The sequence below is a fragment of the Marmota flaviventris genome, chromosome 12 (genome assembly GCF_047511675.1).
Source record: "Marmota flaviventris isolate mMarFla1 chromosome 12, mMarFla1.hap1, whole genome shotgun sequence".
Lineage (NCBI taxonomy): Eukaryota > Metazoa > Chordata > Mammalia > Rodentia > Sciuridae > Marmota > Marmota flaviventris.
In genome coordinates, this window is record NC_092509.1 from 87,745,750 (window position 1) to 87,762,900 (window position 17,151).

Here is a 17,151-nt window from a genome sequence, read left to right on the forward strand (position 1 = left end):
TGTCTGCTTTCTAGTTCACAGATGATACCTTCCTGCTCTTGAGGTTTCCTCACATGGTAGAAAAGGCAAGGCAACTCTCTAGGACCTCTTTTATGAAGGCACATATCCCATCATAAGGGTCCCGCCACTATAACCTAGTTACTTCCAAAATCCCTACCTCCTAATACCACCACACTGATGATTAGATTTCAACACTTGAATTTTGAAAGGGACACAAATGTTCAGATCGTGATGGTAACCCTGACTTTCAAGACATTCTGCAAGCCTTATGCTTGAGTAATTCTTCTTCTAAAAGTCTTCTCAAATTTTAATCTTCTAGTGCGACAGGTGAGGTGATGGCAGGAAGTGTTTCTGCCTTGTCTTACCAGGCATATATATTTTTTTCCAGACATCTTTGTTTTTAATCTTAGTCAGAGCTGGGATGAATATTGCTAATCTGATTCCAGTTGTCATTTTGAGCACAGTGATCCACCCAGAACACTATGGAAGGGAGAGAAGACTATAAAAACTTTCCCTCCATCTAAACCCTGCATGAAGAATCATCAGACTCTTCTCCACTCTAAAGTGTTCACCATCCCTCTTCCCTTCTAACCCAACATTCATCTCACATCACAACTGTGTTAACTTTGTGTTCCAATTTGACGGGATGCATAATAGCTGATAAAGCATTACTTGTGGATTTGTGTGACAGTGTTTCCAGAAGAGATTGGACTCTGAATTGATAGCTTGAGTGAAGAAAATTCTGCCAAACTCATATGGACTGGCACCATCCAATCCATTGAAGGTACAATGGGACAGAAATGGAGAGGAAAGCTGAACTCTTTATTTCGTGTTTTGATCTGGGACATGTGTCTTTCCCTTTCTCTTCTTAAGCTAGACATCCATCTTTTCCAACCACAGACATTGGGACTCCTGGTTCTTGGACCCTCAGACTCTAAGATTTATACTAGTCACTCCTGTGTCAGTCATCTTTCTACGGACAAAATAGCTGAGATAATCAACTTAATGAGAGAAAAAAGTTATTTTGACTCACTAGTTTTAGAGGTTTCAGTTTAAAGTCACTTGTTCCTATTGATTTGGGCTGAAAGTGGGAAAGTATATCATGGTAGGAGTATGTGGCAGAGAAGGCCTGTTTACCTCAGGACAGTCAATAAGGAAACAAAGAGGAATCACCAGAATCCCAACATCCCCTGCAAGGGTACACCACCGATGCCTTAACTTTCTTCGACTAGGCCTTAGTTCCTAAATGTTACACCACCCACAATAGTTCCATGGGTTTAGAACCAAGTCTTTAACATGTGGACCTTTGAAGGACATTTTATATCCAAACGATAGCACTCCACTCCCTTCTCAAACCTTCAGCCTGAAACTGAATTACATCATTGGCTATCCTAGTTCTGTGGCTTTTTGACAGTGTGTCAGGGTACTTCTTGGCCTTTATAAGCATATGAGCCATTTTTCATAATAGATCTTTCATCTTTCATATCTATATATGCTACTGGTTCTGTTTCTCAGGAGAATCCTGGCCAATATAATAACTCATCTATTTACTTCTTGGTTTCTCGTTTGTATATTACTTTCAAAAAAGACTATCTGATTTTTATAACCAAAAGAAAACATTAAGAAAAGGCTTCAGTCTTTTCAGGTATCATCAACTGGTTCCAGAAACAATTCTTACAAAGAAAAGATTTATAAATTTTGAGAGTTAACATTTTCACAAAGGCTATTGGTTGCTTGATTAGGAGTGTTAGCAATAGATTTATTAAACATTATAACTAAGAGGAATTATATAACTTGTGACAACATAAACAAAATATTTAAAGTCTGTGTTTATGTATTTATTTAATTTATCCTATTTTAAATTTGACTTGAAAGCAGATATTATAATTTAGGTAAAATCATGATTTTAGGTACAAAGCAAACTGTGAGAGATTGCTCAGTAAACTTTTCAACTCAGTGGCTCAATGACAGTAGTGACAGCTTTTGCAATTAGCGTAGGCTCTTTGTTTCTTGAGGCAACTGTAAAACCTACAGCCATGTATTCACTTTCCAATGAAATTGGTACACATCATAAAAATTGTAGTTGAGTTAATTGGTGCATTGGCTGACAGACTCAGCAAAGAGGCCAAGCCCTGAGCCATCCAGTTATTGCTTAAACTGCTCTGTTGTAACTATGTTGGCTAGGATCATTGAGAAGGCTGCGTCTCCCCAAGGCTTATGGAAAGCACAAATTGAGAACTTTGGTGTCTAGGGATGTCAATCTGACACTTTTCATAAGCATCAAACACTTACAAATTATAAGAAGTAAAAAGATATGCTCTCCTTGAGGATGTTTTATAAATACCAAGTAATGATGTTATGCCATCCTGAGGTGTGGAGTGGAAAACTCTAATGACTAGTTGGAAAAATTCATGGATGACATACAATTTATCTATCTCTACGGCAAGTTAAATATTCTTTTGTGAAATTATTATAGTCTAATATTTTAATATCCAAAATATTAGCTCATTTCTTCCTTTGATCCCAAAGTCCCTCTCATACTGCCAGTGGATAAAAACTTTGAATTAATTTTTAAAACAGGCCTATTTTGAGTACTCTTGTAAAACAAGGATTCCTGGTGTGTCTATTTAGAAAGTACTTTTCAAAGGACAGCAAATGCCTTAGGATAATTATTGTTAAACCTGAATGCTTTAGGAAAGCATAAATAGTCAATGAACAGTGACTTCCGCACTCTTTTTCAAAGTCATTTATAGCACCTGAAAGAGAATATTTCTCATTGTCAAAATGTACTCAGGATAGTAAACTTTGAAAAATCAAAAGTAACTCAGCATAAAATAGACTATTCTATGCAAACTCAAACCCTCAAAATTTTCAAACAACAGGAACAATATGTTTCAATTTCAGGGCTTTTTAACCATTGGACATATAATGGGCATTGAAAACATCAATTTATGGCTTGTAAAGAATAGTAAGATTCTGAGTGTGGTCTTGAGTGAATTCTGTTGCTTCCAAAGTCTTATGAAATAAGTTTACTTTCTTTATGCCATATTAAATTGATTCAAACATATGTTTTGCTTTGTGGGGACCCTGGAATTTTCACCTTTCTAGGGAGATGTGGATTTTTTACAATATGGAATGGAAGTGAATTTATGATGATACTGATGAAGACAGTAAGCTTTGGCATCTTGTGTCCCTCAGTGCCTTTTAAGGTATCCTAACAATTGTTAACATGGTCCTATGTGTGTTAAATTTTGCAAAAGTAAGTTACATTTACTGCACTAAAATCAGAACCAGAGGTTATTTCCAATTCAACTCCTCTGCCATATTTCCCTTCATGCTGGTGACCCTGAAAGGTCTCAAGAGAAATCTGGTTAAGGGGAAGCTGAGTTAGAAAAACATTTCATTTCAATTTTATCTCTTTCCTTTCCTAAATACATGTCTACATTTCTTAACTTTACTTTTGTAATGTTTCAGAGTTTTTTGATTATTAAAAAGAATTCCCAGATATCCAGTGTTCTGGACTCCCAAATCATGGAACCAACCCTAACAGAAACCGACAGTTAAGTCCTTTAGATTCCTTATGGTTTTCATTATGACCTGATTTTGTTTCTAGTTTCTGAACTTTTTGTCTTCTGCTACTAGTAAATTTTATCTCACCTGATTATTCATTGAAATGTTTTACCCACAGGACAGATTTTGATTTTTAAAGAAAATCATGTCATGTCACTTACACAACTCTGCTTTTCATATTTCTACCATAAAGTCCAAAGCCCTCACTAAAACTTCCAAGATAGTAGATATTTTATTTCCTCAGTCACATCTCCTCCACCCCAGCCATCATACTTTGTTCTCCAGCTATAGGGAGGATCTAGTAATTCCTTCTTACAGAAACAAGCCCTCAGGTCTGGACACAATGTCTAAATTGTACTATCTTTTTAACCTATTTAGGGTAGGGTTGGATTGTGGTGGGCAACTGATTCTATGGGGATCTTCACCAGAATAGCTTGATTTTGGAGGACAAGGCCTTTGGATGGATTTTCTTGGGTCTCTATAATGAAGAGTGGTATAGATTTGTGTGTGTGGCTTAGAAAGCAATGTTTCCACATTTTTGGGGTTTTTTTTTAAAGCAAAGTAAAAGCTACAAGAAATATTAAAAATATATATATATAAATGATTCATTCAATACAAATGTTAATGAAGCAGGGACCAAGACCTTGTGGCTCCAAAGAAACAAAATCACCTCAAGATGGCCTGTCTATAACAGATTCCAGACCCTTGTGAGGCCTGGCTTCCTTCCCTTTCTTCACCTAGACATTCTTAGATACTTACCACACATCTCTTTCTTGGATCAACAAAAGTAGGTCTGCTTTACTCATAATGAATGATCCAAGAAACTGAATACCCTGGGTTCTGAGGATCACTTGTCTTTATACCTGTGCACATTCCTCCACTTAAACCATGGCTTACTCTCTCTCGCCTTAGATGCAAATTGTCCCAATAAGTAGGTAACCTAGGTTGAGGCAATAGACTTCCACAAAGGGAAATTCCAGAGAGGACAGTGTCAACTCTTCTAGGGGCTTGAGAAATGAGTTCCTCAGACCATATGAGGAACCTGAGCACCACAAAACAGTATCCATGGTGGGAAGCCCTTTGGTGGTCAAGTGACGGCCTTAAAGCAAATGTAGGAGTTCGTCTAAAGGGTAATGATTCTGTACTTTCATTTTAGGAAAGAATGGATTGGTAGAGAGATAAGAGATTAGGTAGTTTGTTTTATTTTTTACTCAATGAATTGGAAATGATTAATTGGTAATCAGAGTAAATCTTATTATTTTTTTTTTTTATCCCAGGGATACTTAAATCATTTGAAGTATAATTAAGTACAATTATTTGGCAAAGTATATTTCAGTCGGCAAATGCCAATTTAAAATATACAGGTATCTGTATCTATGTGTGTGTTTGAAATACTGTAAAATATTTTCTGTGTGTTGGAATTTCAGGCAGGCAGCAGATCTAGCTTATTATGGCTATTTACTTCTTTTTTTTTTTTAAGTCAAGACTTATCACCTCTTAACCAGTGAACACTAATTCTAATGAACTAATCAATGTGATAGTGTGTTGCCTTAATTTAAAAACACTGATTTTTTTATCCATTAGAATTAGATAAATTTGCCTAATAAGCAACCTAATTTTTAACATGGTAGTCAGGACTGTGTAACAACAGTGTGTAAGTCACTCTAAATGAGAGGATATTTTTCCTGCAAAAGATCTGTGTTACTCTCAAATTAGTTTTCTATCCATAGAATTCAGGAGATATCAGTGGTGTCTAAGAAGGTAGATCTCAGTGTGAGGATAATTTGCCTGATCTCTTTCTTCTTGAATTGTGTCCAATAATTATATGTGTCTATTAAATTCTAAAATGTACATGTAAAATTAAAATATAAAAGGAAAAAACAAAGGTCTGGAATTGTCAACCTTTCATAGACACTTAATAATGATCAAACACTATTTTTGATAGTTCAAAATTTTGTTACCTATGTCATTAGTTATCTTAATTGTGTGGTTTATAGCTTGTCTATGAAAATATAAAACTTACAAATTTCCATTGTACACAAGCATGTTAAATATACTGCACAGATGGATTTTAGACTCCTATTTGCCAGAGGAGCTTCATTAAGGATCACACACAAAGGAAACTGCATAGTTAAACAGGAATTCATTCTTCACATTTGCTTCAAGAGCCAATATTTTATTTTTGGAGAAAGGGTTCTTAATTTAGCATTTGATGGTCCCCCAAATTTGTGAGGCTCTATAATATAATGCATCTTAAGGTCAAAGCTCATAGAAATATATTCTTGAGGGAAAATATCATTCCTTTGTTTATTGTTAGATTTCTAGAACCTAGTGAGGTGCCTGGCTTTCAGTAGATGTTTATTGAAGATGAAAGGAAACAGCTAAGTGATAACAGAGGACAACTAATTGAGTTTTCATGTACCAAGTTAATTATAGTGTTATAGCTGTGAACACTATAATGTGACACACTTGAGGAAGTGAACGTGGAAGTGACTTATTTTATTAACTATGTTTATATAGAATAATTCTCCCTTATATGTTTCTATATTCCATATGGATGTTTAATTGCATAAATAGCATTAAAAGTAGAGGTACATGCATATTATTAAAAGATTCTAGAGGAAATAAATTACCTTATGAACTTAAATTCTATATTACTTGGCATATGTTTCTGGCATCTTTAAACCCACTGATAACTAGCATGGCTGCTTGGATCGTAGAACAGAGCTCTAAAAATAGTCGACATTTTGCCGTTTCTATAGTAACAAAGAAAATGGCTTCATATTCTGGCACTGCTCCCACAGAGCTTAATGTTCTCTCTAGATTGCCTATACACTATACCACTATGTTATTGTAGTAAAAACTACCATTACTCTTTCCTTCGTGTCTTTGATGTGTCTTGTAACAATCTGATCAGTAGTACAACAATCTGAGTGTTTATCTAACATTGGTTAAAGCAGTCCAGTTATTTTTTTAAGAAATTGAGTTTCACCTAAAAAATAAAAATTAAAAATGCTAATACCAGATCATACTTTTACATGTGATGTGAACTGTATTGAAAGGTTTTAAATGCTGTCTCCCTCAACATCTAATATTTACCAGTGTGAAATGATTCTTTTGGATTATATAATTATCCCCCTTTTTAATGAACTATTCAGCATTGACTTTTTGGTGACCCTAATAAATTCCATAGTTTTGGAAATATCTCTTTGTAACAGTCACATTCATTGTAGTAATTCATTACAGTGAATTAACTTCACTGAATTCACTTCTTCAAAGTAGGGGAATTTGTCTCTCCTGTTTCCTCAGGAATCCTCAGTGCTAGAGGAGGCAACTAATAAATGTTTTGCTGGATGAGTGCTTGGTTAAATAAAATGTCTTTACTCTTGGAGTGGGAGAGTTATTTCAATGTCATTTATAATTGCTAAGTTTATTTAATTTTAATATATATCTCTCCATCCCCTGACAACTCAGTGGTAATAGTTCACCAATTGGTAATTGTGGTAGACAGAATACTTCTCAAATATGTTCAATTTGAAATTCCCAGAACATGTTAGATTATATGGCAAAGGGGAATTAAGGTACAGATGGAACTAAGGTTGCTATGCAGCTGACATTAAGTCTGGGACATTATTGTGGGTTATCCTGTTGAGCCAATATCATTACATTGTAAAAGTGAAAGAGGAGAGAAAAGAATTTCATTGAGAGAAAGAAGGAGATGGTGGCAGAAAAATTTGCAGGATGCTATACAAGCTTTGGACATGGAGGAAGTTGACCACAAGACAAGAAAAGCAGATGGCCTCTAGAGGGTAGAAAAGGCAAGGAAACAGACTAATAAGTTTGTGTTCTGAGCCCCTAAGTTTATGATAATTTGTTACAGCAGCAATTGGATATTAAAACAGATTTTTTCAATAGTAAGTACTGAAAAACATTGAGAAATAGAGGACTAGGTGAATTTTTTTTAATTATTATTGAGAAGGTTTGACTACTCAATGTGAAAATTGGAAAATAGCACACATACCACCTCTAGGGAAGGCAAACTCTGGTATGGAACAAATGAAAGTCAATATATTTATTTAAACTTATCCTTGTAACATATATTAGTTATTTCTTTTATTTGTTGCCTTTTTTCACTGAAAAAAAATAAGAATAATTTTTTTTGTTATATTTGAATGGAAAATAGATCAAATTAATGTGGAGAGAATAAACAAGAAGCCAAATCACCAGTTTCATTTATTATTAGCATATGAGGCAAATGTTTTATCATGTTGATACAATCGTTATCTTATGGATTACTTCTGCATACTGATGTATCATAATAAACCAAGTTTACTCCACTTATTGAAAATAATATGACTTGACTGATGACATTAAACATAATATTTTATAAACAATATATATATGGATGATATATAAGGGAATTTTAATTTTTTAAAAATATAACTGCATTATCATTTTCATCTTCCTTTTTATCAACTAGAATAATCACTCTATTTAATGGAATGTGTTCTACATTATTAAAAAATAGACATTTATTTTTTAAAACCAACTGAATCTTTAATAGTCTTATACTTTTTGAGATTCCCAAATAGTTTCTCACTCTGGAAAATGTGATATTGGTGAATTTATTTAACACCATCCATTGAATATTTATTATGTTCAACTCATGTGAAATTCTATATTGTGTGCGTCATAAAATGAGAAGTTGTATGATATCAAAATACCATTCTGCCCAAATCTGATCCAATCCAAACCTTGCTGTACTTTACATATATTCACTTAGTTTCTTCCTACCCCATTTTTTTTCATTTGAAACATTAACTGTCTAGTCTTAAGTAGGGAATTAGCATGCTCATATTTGCATTTAAAAAGCATAACCTAGGATGACTTGTGGTGGATTGTTAGAGAGACAGGAAAGAAATAAGCAGATGAGACTATGTGAGATGCTATTGTAATAGTCTAGATGACAGACATGGTGGCTTGATGTGGGAAAGCAGTAGATTAAATGAGAAGAATTTTGGTATGTGGGTAGGTTGTAGCATTAAATATGAGAGGAATTTCAATGGATATGATGAGTATGGAATACTAAGAACATGATGTAGGTTTTTAAGATGAGTTACTACCTGGATGTCTTCTGAACTACAGTATTCAGTTATAAAAGCAGGTTGGTTAGAGAATGTAGTTTATGTAGTATTAATTACAATTATATTGTTTGGAACACGTTGTCTGAGGTGGTTACTGGAAAATTTTTAAGTGAAAATTTGGATATACAAATGTGTAATTTCAGAGAGTGGTCCCAGGTAGAAATAGATCTATAAATAGTTATAGACACTTATGAGATGCCCAAGGGCATGGGGTTATAGACAAGAACTGGGGTACTCTATCAATCAGGTTTGACAAGAAAGAAGAAACAGATAGGGAAACTGAAAAGTCTTTTGATATTTTGGGGCAAAACCTTCTTACTGATTAACCTCCTAACCCTCTCTCCATGCCTTCCATTCTTTGGTTCTTTGGGCCTTTGTAATTAAATTTTGGGTATCTCAGAATTTTTCTCTTATCATCATCCAAACTAGGAAGAAAATATCATAATTTCACCTAGCCTAAATCTTGAATTTGAGTTTTGCAGACAATTAGGAATGGAGAGAAAGGTCTCCTAAAAAAAGAAAATATATCATGAACAACAGCAGAGAAAGGTCTCCTAAAAAAGAAAATATGTTATGAACAACAGCATATAAAGGAAAATACAGTCAGTTCAGCAGGAATGTATAGTAGATAAGGTTTTTTTCTTCTCAAATGGAAAAAAAATCATTTTGAGTGTGCATAAGACTAGAGTTAGCCAAAAATCACAGTGTATGTGGAAGCTAGACAGGAAAAAGGAAAAGAAGTGGGGGGCAGTAATCTCATAAAAATCAAAGGGAGTTCAGTAGAGGAGAGGAAAGAAATTAGGGAGAGGAAAGGGAAAATACTGGTAAAGGATGTTGCCCAATTATTTTGTTGTACCTGTGCATGTACATATATGTACCAATGAAACCCACCATTATGTATAATTATAATGCACTAATAAAAGATACAAAAAAAAAAAAAACATATGCTAGACAGGCAGATGAAACTCAAAGAAAGTTGTATGTGATGGCAAGTGACTCAGATTTGCTTTGGAGAATTTAGGATACTGTTAAAGGAGTTTAAGTAGAGAACAGACGTTGTCCAAGGTGCATTTTATCTAGATCATTCTGGCAGGATTCCAGAGCATGAATCTGATGCATAACTCTGTTGAAAGTAAGGACATGGTTTGATTGATAATACAGGACATTGGGAAGATGAGGAAGAGTATGAAGTAAGAAAAGGTAATAGGGAGCATTGTACAATCAATAATTTGGCTGTTTTTCCCCCCTGATTCCCGGGAGTCTCTAAACACTTGGAATCTAATGAATGACAAGAGTGTCTTTTTTATTCAGGATAGACTCCTCAGATGACACCAGAGTTTATGCTGCTGAAGTGACTCACTGGTAAGCACCTAGATAATTAATGCTAAGGAGATGACTCAGTATGGCAGTTGGCCATATCAGAATGACCATCCATGTAATTGGAGGATTGTAGCTTTGAGAAACAAGATATCTGCCTGACCTCTGTAGGAAAGGGGCCTGTAGACTACAAGGTCAATGATTCAATCGATCATGCCTATGTGATAAGATCTCAAAAAATCCTCTATATGCCAACATTTGGGTAATAGTGTAATGCCAGATTTGTGGGACCCCAATAGACCTCCAGGAGCCAAATCTGATGCAATCACACAAGAGTCTTTATTGCAAGCTCGAGCCTGGACTCACAACCGTTTCCGACACAGTGGTCCTGAGGAGTGAGTCTCGACCCTTAGTTCAGTGAGGATTTATAGGTTTTGGGGGGATACTCTATGCGTCACAATATCACACAGCAAATCATTTCACACCGTGGGAAAATCAAATAACAACTCTTAATATTGATTAGCACATTCACTGGTGGGAACAAGTTGGGTAGAGGTGATTGGTTAGTACAAGAGGGGAATTCCTTTGAACTGATTGGTTTAATCGAGAGGGGTGTACGTGCTAAACTACATGGTTTCCCAACATGTTATCAACCACCATAAACTACTGGGGGCTCATCTGGCATCCCAGGTATTTTCCCTATCTCATGCTGATTGGTGGTTGCTAGGGGGTTGCTGTGGGTTCTCACCTATCTTAACTGAGTCAGGGACACCTGGCTCTGCAGATCTCTCCTTTTATTTGCAGACAATCAACTCAGCAGGGTGGGCATGTGCCTAGGAGTGCTCTGTGGGTTTTTCCAAGGGCAAAGGTCATGCCCCCTTCCTTGGACAGGCTTTGCTCTGAAGTAGAGGCTGGTTTCTCAAAAATGGAGTCACATCAGTTTCTCAATAGTACTTCATGTACATGGTTATATACTGATATCACAGGAGGGTGATGTCAACTAAAGGCACAATGGAGCATATTGAGTATGAGAACTAAAAGTTTATTTCAGCCAAAATGAGAATGGCCACACAGGAAAACATATTATAGTTGCTCAGAATATGTGCTTTGAAATAGCATCTGAGAAATCTAGATTCTTTTTTTTTTTTTTTTTAAGGAAAAAGGGCACAAATGGTTTACAGCAAGTTGGTTGTTACAATTTCCTTGGTCAAAAAGACTAACACAAGTTGTTAATTAGTTATTGCTTACTTGTGCTATAAAGAATTGAGATAAGTAGAAAAATGCTTTTAGTAGGGCTCCTTTTATCTTTAGATTATCAGGGTATACACAGAAATCTGAAGGGCAAGATCAAACCTGCCTGGGGGACAGTGCCTTGTGCCACCCATTTTCCCTGGTCTAAAGAATGTTGTGACCTTATTTCTGTGACACTTTGAATCTTTTCTGAGTGAGGTGTCCTGACTCTGGGAATCTCAGCACTCAGATCCTCCCAGATCTCACCCCTTACATCTCTTCCTTGGCCCATCCTGATTTGCTGTGGTAGAACTGTAGTGGTAAACAGCTCTTTGTGCCTGAGTTCTGTGAGTCATCTGCTGAACAACTGAAACCTCAGGGACATAGGGAACCTCCAAAGGCCTTGGCAGTGTGTCAGAACTCCAGGGACCGTGGAAACTTCCAGGCTTGAGGCCAGTGTCTGAAGTGAAGGCAACTGAATGGGGGCCTGTGCCTTGATTTTGTGAAGTTTTGTAACAAGGCAGTTCCTTTGGGAAGGGGTCCTTGGCAATTGCTTTCCAGCTTCCTTTGAACTTCCTTCCCCTAATTCTTTTTGCAAGGTCTGCATTCCTCCCTTTTCCCTGACATACTGAATTCTTAACAAAAGCCCCCTTAGGGTTAAGATGTTAATTGCAAAGTAATCTTTCCTTAGATGTACAGAACCCAGATCATCTAATAACCTCTGTAACACCTTGTAGTTACTTCAACTAACACAAGCTTGAACAGTCAAAAAGAACTATAGGAATTAGCCACAGGAAGTCAATGGCCATTGCTTGTACTGGCAGGAGAGGTGGGAAAAAATAAAAACCTGACGTGGATGACATCCTCCCTCACCATCTCACCATCTTCCTGCTCTGCTCTTCCTTTTCTTCCCAATAAAAGCCTTCTATGCCCCTAAGCTCCCTCCATGAAATTTGAGGTTGAGACCCTCCACCTTCCAAAATACCAACCCTTAAATAAATGGATTCCTTCCTAATGACTCTTATCTCTAAAATATTGACCTTTGTGTGGTGGGTAGCCCAGACTTACCCTGGTAATAGTTTGTGCTATCTCTGGGTAGCTAATTGTTGGAATTGAATTGGTAGAAGCAAACTGAAGGAAGGAAACTTAGGTATTTCAGATGTTAAAAGAAAAAAAAAAAGCTGAATTTGGTGACTAGTAAACTTCTAAACCAAAGAAATTACAAGTGTACCCTGGGTTAAACATTAGTTGGATGTTATGTAAATTGGAGCTAGCTGCTTACAATTTAGGATATTTAAGCATGTCTTCTTCTGTGAATATCTGATGGGATATTTTTTAAGTTGACTGTTACAGTTTAGATACGAGATATCCCCTGAAAGCTCAGTGTGAGAAAAATGCAGGAATTTTCAGGGTTGAAATGAGTAGATTATGGGAGGTATAACCTGATCAGCAGATTAATCCATTTGATGGTTTAATAATTTGAATGGATTAATGGATGGTAACTGTAATCAGTTAGGAGGATGTATATCACTGTGGACATGCCCTTGGGGATCATATTATCCCTGACTCATGGCACTTAATCTGTCTCTTCTTCTGCCTGTCATGAAATGAGAAGCTTTTCTCTTCCACGCCATTCTGCCATGATGCTCTGCCTTATCTTGAGTCCAGAGCTATGGTGTCAGTAGACCATGGACTAAACCTTCAAAACTTTGAGTCAAAATAAACTTTTCCTTCTCTGAATTGTTCTGGTCAGGTATTTTGGTCACAGCAACAAAAAGCTGAGTAAAGCACTAACCATGTTCTGAGCTTTTTTCTGTCATGTAGAACTGTATCTTAGACTATAAAGAACATTTAGCATAACTGAACCCTGCCTACCAGACCTACTCCTCTACTATGTGATAACCAAAAATGCTTCAACAAGTTCCAAAAAGGTATCATATTGACCAAGAACCAATGGCTAACAGGATGAGAAAAAACAATTGGACAGAGGTAAAATGTTGAAGAGAACCAAATTTAAGTTAGCAAAGAAAAAGCAGGTAAAGCAGGGGCATGAGAATAAGCAGTAAATATAGTAAAATTAAAGAGAATCTGACATCATGGAAGCACAGGGATTTTGTTTACTAAACAATAAACAAATTGAAATTTCAATATATTTTTGTAAGAGAGGGATAAGGATTTCTGGTATCTTGTATGTAGTAAGACAGTACTCACTAATAAGTAGAAGGAAAATTTTTTCTGTCTTTATAGGTTACCTTGCTGTATGTTTTTTAGCAGTGAGAACTTCTGGCTAAATTATGTCTAAATATTTGGATGAAAGTGAGAAATACTAACTGAAAATCTACAAATCCACATATCTAAAATTAAATGTTTGCTGCAGATAATAAAAAACAACTAGAAAAAAATATATATGTATATATATACATATATATACTTTATATATATACTTGCTTATATTATACAGCATGTATTATAGTCTGTTTCAGTAACTAGAATAAATATTGTTTTTTCACACTAAATCCAGATGTTTGGTCTACATTTATATAAAGCATGAAAAAGCATTCATAATTCATTACAAATAAAAATAAAGAATTCTCATTCTCCAGTTAAATATGTAAAAATTAGCCTTAAATAATTTAATTTTTGCAATTTAATTTTGTTAGCTCTGAATTTAGAAATGTCATTGCATCTTTCACAGTTACTAATATAAGGTAATATGTTAGCAATTATTTGTGATTTTTAGAAACTTTAATTTACTTTTTCATTTTATTTCAAATTTTAATAAGGTGAAAAATCAGAAGGCAACGTTAAGCTTCCTCTATTAATTGAAATTTAAGATGATTTGGCTTAAATGGTAGTTTGAGAAGATTATGGAAAGTGATTTATAATATATTCTTTCACTGCTAGTAATTATTTAGAAAACGAGATTAAAATATAAAACATTTTTGCAGTTGTGTATTTCAAAGAGATGATACCAACTAATAATTGCTGCATGTGTGCACATATGGCAAAAGAATGAGGCATTCCTTGTAGTAGGTAATGATTTGCACCTATTACCTCATTTTGTTTACTTCAGGTATATATTATTTGGAGGATAAATCAATTTTTATATTGCATTTACTCTTGTGATTGCATAGGGTTACCAGATCAATCCATTTACCAAAAACAAAACAAATACATTTATGAAATTATCAGATATACTAATTAAATTGACTAACTTGAAACATTGTTTCAGTGAAAATTAGTTTAATTCTGGTTTCGTTGATTTTTTTGTTGTTGTTTGTTTTTGGTCTTGTGGGCTTTATTTTGAATTATATGATATTTATCTAACCTACAATCTTCTGAGTAATTGGTTTCAGCATTATTTTAACAATTTTTAATTCAACTTCCTAATATCTCATGTATTTTAACTTTTCTTGTAGTATCATGCTAATATTATATGCGTATAACTCACTCTTGAAAGGATAATGCATATTAATTATTGAAAATTTTTTTGCTTTTGTAGATACAACTTTTCAGTTTATAAATGGGTTTAATTTTTTTTTCCAATACTAAGGATTGAACCCAGGGACTCTCTAACACTGAGCTACATTTCTAACACTTTTGAGTTTATTTGGAGGCAGGATCTTTCTAATTAGGGCTGGTTGGATTGGAACTTTGATTCCCCTGCCTAAGCCTCTCATGTTGCTGGGATTACAGGTGTGCATCACTATACCTGACTTAAATGGATTTAAATTTTATTAAATACATTTGTTATCTTTAATATGATAGCTCAGAAAATAGAGAAAATTGGGTCATTCTTCACATACCCTGAGCACTTTTTATTAGTTACCTATCAGACTTATTCTCTACTTGACATATCCTTTCAATTTTCCAGCAAAAAAAAAAAAAAAAAAAGTATTCAGTGAGCTCCAATGTTACTGTGATTTATTTTTAGATTGTTTTAAGAAAATTAACTTCCAGACAATAACTTATTGTCCAGAATAGACACAACATTTTTTTTTTTTTTTTTTTTTGCTGGAGTTGATGGTTTACTTTATCCTCTCATTCCACCCACTGCATACCAGCAACAAAAATCTAAACATAGTCATGCAAAGAATCAAAGCTCAGACAGTGGGAGAGGGAAAAAGAAAATCAGTGGTTTTGAAACAAATCACAAGAAAAGAATATTGCTTTTTGTGTTCTTCCTGTAAATCTGTCGTGTAATTACTGCCCAGGCCTTCACTTGTCATTTTGCAAAGAAAAACATGGCATAATTTTACTTTCCTTGAATAGTGAATATTTCTTCTAACGCTTGATAAATGTATTTTTCCATGATATGAAAAAGTTACTGGATTTCTGAAAAACAGAATCTACTTTGTTGAAACTTAAATCCTCCTGAATCAGGAAAAATCTTCCGAAGATTAAAATAGACATTTATTGACAATAAAAGTTCCTTATGTCTATGGTTAAAACAAGGGGTGGTGGTGAATGTTCCACCATGCAACTGTCCCCTGTAATGCAAATTTCTTCTTCTGAATTTATTCACAGGCATATATGCAATGTATCATGTACAAGTGGCATAAAGATGAAGCAGGCGGGGGCCCTGCCCTTAAAGGGCTGATATTGGCTGGTGGTGCTTTTCTTATCCAGCTAATATTTTCCAGTCTTCTTGATTTCTGCCCTCAGGCTGATTGCCATATTCAACTTAGATTCTGGTTTGGGTCTAAGGACTTTCTTCTTAGACATCCTTCCTGCGTCACCACCTGGGTGTCTGGTCATGGGATTAAACCTCAGACTCGCTTTCTCCTCTGATCACTTCATATCATCATTTTCTTCCCTGACTGACTCTGGAGTCTTAATCGAGTCCTGATAAAGAGATCTAAACATTTCCTGTGCAGGCCAAAGCCAACAAGGAGGGATTTATTTTTCATTAATATTTTAAAACCAATTTAGATAATTATCTCTGTCAGTAGATAAAACAGAATCCTCATAGTCATCAGATACTTCAAGAATAGATACAGAATTTATTGAGTCAGGCTTTAAGTAATTAAGAGAGTTTATACCTATAATTCTACATGGCTTTTTGACAAAGTTTTCTCCCATTTCTACTTTTCATGATTAGGAGTCAATCAGCTTCCAAGATAGTTCTCTTCGTACCTCAGAGAAGCTGGAGGAAGGCTAGTTAGAATGAAGCTCATCATTTCCCATCTCTGTGGGTCAGAAGCAAGCATTTCCCATGGTCTCATGTGACCCATGCAAACATCTTCCTAAGTAGTTGCCAGTTTTAGGACCACATAAACTTTATCCGGCCAACTTTGAAAATATGCCCAATCTTTTTACTGATAACTTCATTCTCACATAAAATTAACACCATAGACCACCTCTATTTCATAATCCAAAGATACAGAAGAATTTGAAGCTCATTTTATGTTAGAGTTTGGTTTGAAAGAAGAGTAACACCAAACAGAAACTTATGTATAGTTCAGAGTATTTGATTCAAGCATCTCCATTTTTTTTTCAAGTTTTTATTTTCACTACAATATAATGTATTACTCTAGGCAGATTTCTCAATTAGGTGAAGTTCTTTATATTAATAATACTAAATCTCATGAGCTAAATTCAATTTCTGCTTGTGCAATATATTTAGTAGAGTAGTCTAAAACCTGAAGTTTTTTCATAGGTAGAAGACAGAATATATTTTAGAAATTATTCAAAATTTTAATAAGTATATAGGTTTGAGAAAACATAGAATAACCCTTTAGAAAATAAGGTTAATTATAATTTGGATATAATTAAAAATAGTATAATTTATCCAGAAATATATTCATGGATGAGTATGACACTTAGGGATTAGTCATGCAGGTGTGGCACTAAAAATAATAAAGGTTGGTGTAGTGAATATATCATTGGG